General features: G+C 49.1%; 1 pseudogene; it reads left to right on the top strand.

The window, feature by feature from the left end:
- Window positions 1-292: 292 nt before the first annotated feature.
- LOC126524650 (uncharacterized) lies at window positions 293-6,164 on the top strand (annotated as a pseudogene).
- Window positions 6,165-9,756: the final 3,592 nt, after the last annotated feature.

Raw genomic sequence — 9,756 nt, 5'->3', positions numbered from 1 at the left:
ACCCGACACCGACAACCTCCGACCCATATCGCTCACGTCCTGCGTGGGTATGGTGTTGGAACACGTCCCGCTCAACAGCTGGCGAGAATACCTGGAGAAAGGAGACCTCTACGCGGAAACGATCATCGGCCTCAGGCAGTACCTCAGTACCCAGGACGCAATGATACAACTTAAGCATCAGATCATCGACAGCAACACCGGCTACAACAAAGGGATATTGGGACTCGATCTGCAGAGCGCCTTCGACAAGGTGAGGCACTCGTCGATCCTATCCCAAGTCTCGAAACTCAAGATGGGAGAAAGATCATACAATTACTTCTGTGGCTTTTTCACGGACAGAATGGCTGAGCTCAGAGCGGGGGACCTGCAAAGGCAGACTAATCTGGGAACCACAGGCATACCTCAGGGATCGGTCATCTCGCTGATGCTTTTCAACGTGATGATGATAGGAGTGCCCGAAAGGCTCAGGAGCATCAAGGAGGTCCGATGCGCGATATGCGCGGACGACATAACGCTGTAGGTGGAAGGGGTCAGGTATGCCCACATCGAAACCACTCTACAGGCGGCCGTCGACGCGATCAAAGACCAACCCGACGGAACGGGGCTAAGATGCTCGCCGAGCAAGTCAGAGCTTCTCGTATACCCGCCCTGATGCACCGGGAACCCAAGAGCAACCCAGAAAGTACGAGGTAACCAAAGTCAAGACCAGAGAAGGAAACGTAATCGCGGCAGTCTACAAGATCAGAGTTTTGGGAATGACGATCCATATGCACGGCAGCAACGGCGAGACCGTCACCCAGCTCATGGCGAAAGCGGCGAACGCCATGAGACTACTCAAGTGAATCACGAACAAGAAAAGGGAAAGGAGGGAAGAGAGCCTGATCAGCCTCATCCACTCGTTCGTCATATGCCATGTAGCGTATGTGGCGGCCTACCACAAGTGAAAGAAGAGCTAGAGAAACAAGATAGATGTACTCATACGCAGAGCTACAAGACGGCACTGGGACTGTTCGAAACAACGAGCACCCATCGTCTCCTGCAGTTGGGGGTGCACAACACGCTAAAAGAGATAGTGGAGGCACAACGCGCCAACTCAACTCGAAAGGCTCTCGACGACTAAGGCCGGCAGGAAAATCTTGGCCAACCTGGTAATTGGATACCAAGGCAGGGAGCAGACGCACCTTCCCGTCCCCGACGATATGAGGCGCAACATCAGAGTGAACTCGATACCGGGGAACATGCACCCAGAGTATATTAAAGGGAGGAGAGTGGCGAGAACCAAGGCGATGATAGACCAGGATGTGGCCGATAGACACGCATGCTACGTGGACGCGGCTGAGTACGCCAAGCTACATGGCTTCACGACGGTCGTCGTCGACGTGACCGACACCGTTCGTACGACCGTCAGCACGAGATGCACCAAGGCAGAGCAAGCGGAGGAGGTGGCCATGACCCTGGCCATCGCCGACCGCGACTGCGACATGGTGCTATGGGACTCGAGGCAGGCCGTGAGAATTACGCCGAGGGCTGGATAGCGAAGGAAGCGGTGCGCCTACTGCAGGCATCAAAGAACGACGACGGCAGCAAACAACAAGTGAGAATGAAGTGGTTCTTGGCGCATACGAGCGAGGCGTCGGACCGCAACGCGAACCACAACAAGACGGCGCACGCCGAGGCACGCACGCTAACTGACCGCGCCTCGGTGGACAGGCCGCTGTCGTTCAGCACCAAGGACCGAGTGACCGAACACAACGAGATAACCAAGGCTTCCCGCCTGGCTCGCAGAACCCTCCCACCCCCTTGCTCGGGGTTGAGTCGAGAGGAAGCCGTTTGATTTAGACTGCTGCAGATCGACTCACTCCCTTAACGTCGCTGATGTACAGAATGTATCCCGAGACATACCCGACAGACTAGTGCAGAGTCTGAAGAAGGGAGACGGCTGGCTTCGCACACATGCTGTGGAATCGCACCACGTACTAGGGAGAAGCCAAGTCTGGGAGGATCCCGCCCCGACTCGAAGCAGCCGCAGGGAGCGAGAATCAAAAAGAACAACTCTGGGCTCTCCAGCAGGCCATCGAGGCCCTCGCCCGGCAGAGAACCAGCGTGCCGGCAACGGCGAGCGGGGGCCAGGCCGCGCCGCCAGCGCCCAGAGGACGACGCAGGCGTCGTCCAAAGCGCAAAAGTACTGGGCATGCGTTTGTCGGTTCAAGCAGTCGTACATGCGGGGAAGACTGTAGGCATCCTACTTTCGGTCATCTGGCTCAGTTTGCGGGTAATTCACACAAAATCGAAAAGTACCATCCTTTTGTTTCACTAATATAAAGGAAGACGCCTATAAGCTGGATAAAGGTTCATTTACGTCGTCACTGAAGATTTCGTTAACAGCTAATCACCTCATGCTTCTTCGTGACACTCGGTAGGCGTGCTTACGCCCGGGCCGTTCGGTGTGGTGCGTTATAATGTAGTGCTCCACCATTGAAGTCCGTTTTATTGCGAAGCAATACTACTTTAGGTCGCACTTCAGCCCGTTCCGTGGCGAGGCGGTGGTAGACACCATTGACCTTCAGCGTGACCTCGGTGCGTGACGTCACACCACGTGACCTAGAGTGACGTCACACCAGCTGTGTAAAAACGGGGCCCCATCTCACGCCGTCGCGAGGCGAGGCGGTAGCCACCAACGGCGGCCTAACTCCCGCTCCTCTCACCAGGGGCGCTACGGTCGGTGTGACGTCGCACCAGCTGTGTAAAAACGGGGCCCCAGCTCACGCCGTCGCGAGGCGAGGCGGTAGCCACCAACGGCGGCCTAACTCCCGCTCCTCTCACCAGGGGCGCTACGGTCAGCCATACCACCAGCCATACTACCAGCTGATCCGAGAATAACACACTATTGCTTCGCAATCACCAGGCTTAACAAAGCTAAGCCACGGCCCTTTTTACTCTTGACGTCGAAGCACACAATCACTGAACATGCATAAAGGTCTGCGTATATGATCTTCCTGTGCGGCTGAGAGCTAAGGATTGATGCCTACTGTACTGGCAAAGAGAGTTTTTCCCTTGACGGCTACCGAAAACTGAGCAACCGTATGACTTGTATTAACAGATGCCTTCAACTTGATTACAAGAGACTTTGCTGGAATGATAACAGCGCATCTCGAATTATCAGGCTTACCAGAATCATCAGAATAAACATGTAGTCGGGTGCTCTGCAATTTGCAAAGAAGTTGTAGCGTTGCTTGTTTTACAATGCTAATGGCTCTCCGAATTTCCTTTTGAAGCGAGGAATAGTAAGGTGTACATTGGGTTGGTGCACGAGCTACGGCGGCGACCTGCAGCAGGTGTAAAACCTAATGGCAGGCATGGATGGATTTGTACAATGATGTTGGCGCGCCTTCCAAAGGGTTTACTTGTAGGCAGGCAAGCTCAGTGGTCTGTTGGGAGCTTGGTAAGGTGTTTTCTACATGTCTTAGGCACGTAAATAAAGTATATGTCATGACCGCTTGATCACGTGTGACGTCTACGGTCGCCATACTGAGTTTGAAGTTTATTTTGAAGCTTATTCCGATAAAAACCACATACAAAGATGGATGATGTTGTACAGAAGGACGTGGCATGGTGAAAAGACCGTAGGGACCCTTCTATATATCATATGAAATGGAAAACTGCTAAACAGCAAAAGAAGGGTAATAAAACAGTTATATTAAAATACGAGCAATACCAAAATCATTGATAAAACAATAAGGCAAGTACATTCATTTCAGTGATTGAACAATTCTAGTCGATCAATAGATAGGCATTATTCAGCGAAAAAAAAAGAACATAGAGGACAGGTTATTTCATTTGTCAAATCGTGATATTGATTAAGATTCAAATCACAAAGTAAATGTTTATATGATGCCACGGAAAGAGCAGCTTTAATATTATAAGGCAAATAATTCCACCATTTAATCAAAGCAAAATAACTGTTTGGGTACCGCTGTTATTGCGGACTTTTGGAAGTAGAAGATTGTTCTTTAGATAAAAACGTCTAAATTCTGTTGGTAAGTCCTAGCATGAAAACAAATTTTAGAAGTTTATGGTCTTTACTTGGTCAATATGCATATGTGCAAACATTAAATTTCACAAGATTAGTGACGCAGAGTATGTTGAGACCGTGGTACAGTTCTGTAACATCTGAGCCGCGATTACTCTTTAGTTAATGCGGATGGCTTGATTTCGCACGGGCTGTAAGGACGAAAGATGAAAGTGATAGGTTCGACACAAGGAAGTTATGCAATAGTTTAGATTGCTATCGATGAATGTGTAATTTAGAGTAACCAGCAACTGTAAATCAAGATAACACCTAGCTGTGAGTAGAATTCTGAATCCGTATGAAGTTTTACTTTGTAGTTCATTCACTTGCAAGTTAAATGTTAAACGTGAGACATGTTCAACTTGAAGGAATGAATAATGATTAGAGGGATAAATATCATCCAAATCAATAAAGATTGGCAGATTTTACGAATCATTTTTGGCTATAGCACTGAGGATTACAAATCTAATTGTGGAAGAGTTGATTAGAGGTTTGTTTAAGCACTAGTAGATATATATATAGGATCAGCATTAAAGGGGAGCTGAAGAGTCTGTCGAATTCAATAAGACGCTCATATACGGATGCGGGAACCTTATAAACCATGTAGGTAAAATTTGGGGTTTGGGTTTTTTTTGTCAATTAGGAGCGACGTAATCGTCGGTTAAAATTGCGCTGTAGCTCCGCCCCCCGTCGAATGCCGCGCGCTGCTGCTGACGCTGACTATGCGAGCGGAGACCGGAAACCGCGGTGTTGTGACGTCAACACTAGCGTTCCGTTCCTTCGCAGCCTCCGCGACCATGCCTGACCGTGCTTGTTTCTGCGTGCGTGCCATCGTAATCTGCTTCGATCGACCTTGCATTCCTTTGTTGGTGCGTCTGCGTGTATGTAGAGTGGTAGTCAACGTGCGCAGCATCAACTGAAGTGGTGGGCCGATCATGCCGGCTTTCTGTGCAGCCTACGGTTGCACGAACACCAGCGGCCGTGACGGTGTTGTCTTCCATCACTTCCCACAAGACAAGAAGCTTTTAACGAAGTGGGAGGCTGCTGTGAAGCGAAAGGAATTCAAGCCCTCAAGAACAACAGTGCTGTGCTCCAACCACTTCCGTGTTAGCACGCTGAACGGAAGGTGCATGTTTATCTCCCGCCCTTGACGCAGGTTTCGTCGCAAAGCGCCGCGAATTTTCTATTTGCACGTGTGTTGTAACACAGCCTGCATGCAGCTACCATAACGCAGTGCAAATGTACAGTTTGCATGTGCTGGAAAGCCGGCGCACGCCAGGACGCTGCGCTCCCCCCTTCTCTCGCGCACAGCGAGAAACCGACCGTCTCACTTAGCCGACGGAATTCGCCGCCTTTACGACTTCGGTTACGAGTAGTGTGCGGACGGCGCACAGATGAAGGTCACTACACGTACTGCATGAACCGGGAAGTTTTCACGCGTTTAAACCGTCTTTGCAGATTGCCGACAGCTTTGGACAGCGCACAAATGCTGACGATCGCATCCACGCTTACGTTCCACGAGGAGGCATGCAGGAACACAACACTACAGTTGTTTGACCGGAAACGAGCTCACTAGATCGGCGAAAGATCGGCGAGATCACTAGATCGCTTTGAAAAAAAACATACTCACCAAAGAGCATTTCCAACACGAGGAGATCCCAAGACTTCGCTTTCGTTCGCGTCGAAACCACTGCTCGCACCAGCATCGTTTGCTTCTTCGAGAGGCCGGCTCTTCGCAATCGGCTTGTACATGTAGGGAGTAACGCCGAACTCCTCAGAAAAACGCAGTCTCTCTAAATTTTCCACTACCGTCTCAGAAAACCAGCACCAAACTACCTGACACCGCGCTTCATGTGTAGCGGCAGCGGTCGGTTCGGACGAACACTAGTGTTGACGTCACGAGGCGCCCGACCAATCACAGGCGGAAACGAGACGCGTGAGCTGGGCGTGTCCGCTGCTGCACTTTTCGTCGAAATAAAATATATTTGCGCTATCTTTCGCTCTTTCAATACGATATTCGAATTCGGAGGGTTGAAAACCATTATGTACAGATGTTCACTCATTTTTTCTGGAAAACCTTTCAGCTTCCCTTTAAGGTCGTTATAGCATTGTTTAAACAGTTACCCGAACATAAAAGAGTGGAGTTATCGGCATATAGGATGATTTCTGTTTGAAAAGTTAGACATTCGGCCATTGAGAATTAAGCCTTGTGGAATCCCGAAGGTAATTACTATTTTGTTAGAAGAAACGCCGAAAATGTGTATATTTGCTCACGACCAGATAGGTAACTTCAGCAGAAGTTGAGATGGGTTCCTTCAATGCCATAAGAAACAAGTTTACAGAACTAATCATCATCATCATCATCATCATCAGCCTGGTTATGCCCACTGCAGGGCAAAGGCCTCTCCCATACTTCTCCAACTACCCCGGTCATGTACTAATTGTGGCCCTGTTGTCCCTACAAACTTCTTAATCTCATCCGCCCACCTAACTTTCTGCCGCCCATTGCTACGCTTTCCTTCCCTTGGAATCCATTGGAATCCATTGTAATCCATAGAGAACAAAATAACATGATTAATTTTATCCAATGCTTTAGTGAAGTCTAAAATAACAGAGCCAATGAAGTTAGCTTTGTCAATCTCGATTTTTCATTTATCAGTAAAGTAAATAAGAGCAAGAGTAGTTGAATACCCATGAGGGAATACAAATTGTTTAGGCTGCAACAAGTTAATTTTTTCGAGACAGCTAGGCAGACGAATGTGGATTAGTTTTTCAATAACTCTACTCAAAACTGGAAGAACAGAAATTGGTCTGTCATTGGAAATTGGTGACTTATTTACTTTTTTTTAAATACCGGGATTACCTTGATTATTTTTAACGTGCTGGGAAATATACATGTTTGAAAAATTAGGTGAATTATGAAGGCGAGCGCATTCTTAATGACTTTGGCAACCAATTTTGTGTGAACAGAATGAATATTGTCTATTCCAGCACTAGAGCATTTTAGGTTATTATCCTGTTTACCCCTTCCGAGGTTATGGGAAAAATTAGAAAAAAATGATTGACCACAACGACAAAGTTTGTCAGGCGGAACAGATGGAACAGGAATTGTGGAGAAGTATGCACTGTGTCAGGATTGGGGGCTCAATCCCATCGCTCGAGATCCGTTGCCAAGATTGGAGTCCGGCATGAATTCGAAGGTAGCTGGCCCATGCCGTCGTCCAACTTAAACACGCTGAGGACGTTGATGAAGGGAAGAACTGCTTCTCATCGAGAACGAGGAAAATGGGTTTATTTACAGAAATTAAATCAGTCTAACATGACTGCTTAAGAAAAAGAGTGTCAGTCCAACATGACTGCTCAAGAGAAAAGTGTGTCAGTCCAACCTGACTGCACGAGAGAAGTGTGTCGAGCCTCCGCCCAACAGCCGATTTTAAACGCTCGGTCCTTCTGCGATACAAGGCAGCGAATGTTCGTTTCGTCATCGTAAAACTAGCCGCCTCCCGCGACAAGGTGACGCACACACACACGCAAACACACAGGTGCGAAGGACTGGAGCCGACGACCGAGGGGAGTCGTTCCGGGAAGCTCGGAGACATCCTGGGTAGCTCGCTGTCCCGCCGCGGCCTGCTCATGCGTAGCAAAATCAGGTTCGCACTGGGGACCTCGGGCACAATAGTTCGTCCGTCGAACCCGTTTCGTCACAACGGAGATGGGGCTCGTGGATGGAGGTGGTTTTCAGCACAAAGCCCGCTTCTTCGAACGCAGTCTAGCTGCAGCGACGGAAAGTGGTGGATGCGCGCCTTGTCCCCCAGTCGTAATTGGGTGGCAATTTTTCTTTGCAGCTCGCCATTCTTAACAGCGCATCCATGGCCCGAAAAATCTCGACTGTCTAGCGCTGACAACCGCTAGGCAGGAAGAGAACGGCAGGTGGTCAGGGGGGGGATTGATGTCTTGGCTCGCAGCGACCACTTGTGTATTGATGTCACCGCCCCAAAACCTCCAACAAAGACAGGCAACTGCAAAATGAACCCCACAACACGGCTCTGCGCCGAGATGACGTGCATTGGCTCTCACTTTAGACTCGCAAGGCTTCAAAAAAAAAAAACAGAAGTGCAGAAACAAAAAATGCTGCATTTCGCTATGCCAATTTCTGAAGCAAATTCCTGCTGACGAATTCAGCAATCATGGAGGGAATCCTGCTAAATGAGAGGGGATCTTCTTCGCTTAATAAAATTAGCACTAGTAACCCTAAAGTATAGGCGGGACCCTCAAACGCAGAATTCAAATTAGCCTGCTCAAACCATCCGCATTGCTATGCAACTTTCCCTTCTTATATCTAACGGAGAAGTTGTACTCTTGGAGAGTGAGGCTCCATCGGAGCAAGCGGCCATTTTTGTGTGACATTTGATTGAGCCACGTCAGAGGACAGTGGTCGGTCTCGAAGATGAACTTCGGTCCGTACAAGTAACACGACAAGTTCTGTGCGGCCCAAACTAAACAAGCACATTCTATCTCTGAAGCGCTGTAGGCTTCCTCTCTTACATTTAGTTTACGGCTGGCATAGAGGATAGGATGCTCCTCGTTATCGTCGCCGACCTGACTAAGTACCACGCCCATACCTCTGTCGCTTGCGTCGCATTGAACTATGAATTCCTTTGTGTAGTCTGGCGCGCGAAGCACAGGGCGAGAAACCAATAGCGTTTTCAAACTTTGGAAAGCGTTCTCTTTGTCCTTATCCCAGTGTACGTTACTCGGTGCTCCCTTTCGGAGGGCGTCTGTTAATGGACTTGCCATTTGCGAGTAATTCGGAATGTACCGTTGATAGTACCCCACAAGTCCCAAAAATGAACGAAGGTCCGTTTTCGTGCGCGGCTGAGAAAACCCTCCAATCGTAGCTATTTTCAGCTCCGCCGGCCGTCTCATGCCCTGACCGACAACATGGCCCAGATAAGTAACCTGCGAACAACGAAACCTACACTTTTCCGCTTTCATCGTCAAGCCGGCTTCCCTCAACCGTGAGAACACCTGTTTGAGGTGCGATACGTGTTGTTCCCAGCTGTCCGAAAAAATTGCCACATCATCAAGATAGGGCAAGGCGAACTCCTGCAAGTCTTTTAGGACAATATCCAATAACTTAGAGAAGCTAAACGGCGCGTTCTTCAGCCCGAAGCTGAGTGCGAGAGGGCGAAAAGTGCCTACAGGCGAGATGAATGCGGCATAGCGGCTGGCACTTTCTGAAAGGGGAACTTGCCAGTACCCCCGCACGAGATCTATGGTTGAAATGTATTTAGCAGCGCTAACTCTTTCAATTCGTTCCTCAATGTTGGGTATCGGGTACAGCTGATCCCTAGTGATGGCATTTAACTTCCTGTAGTCAACACACGGACGAGGGTCCTTGTTAGGGGTTTCTACCAGTATTAGCGGTGACGTGTAGTCACTCTCAGCGGGCTCAATAACTCCCAACTCTAGCATGCGCTGTATCTCTGCCTCCATAATCTCTCTCTGTCTTGGAGACACCCTGTAAGGCTTTGATCTTACTGGTTCGGTTGATGTCAGCTCAATTTCATGCGTTATCAGTTCGGTTCTACCCGGCCGATCGCTGAATCTGTCGAGATATTCCCCTAACACCTCTTTTAGCTCATCTAGCTGCTCGGGTCTTAGAGCGTGCGAGCTTACCGAGTGCT

Source organism: Dermacentor andersoni, chromosome 3 (assembly GCF_023375885.2).
Source record: "Dermacentor andersoni chromosome 3, qqDerAnde1_hic_scaffold, whole genome shotgun sequence".
Taxonomy (NCBI): domain Eukaryota; kingdom Metazoa; phylum Arthropoda; class Arachnida; order Ixodida; family Ixodidae; genus Dermacentor; species Dermacentor andersoni.
The sequence above is the reverse complement of the archived record's forward strand: the minus strand, read 5'-3'. Positions and strand labels throughout refer to the sequence as shown.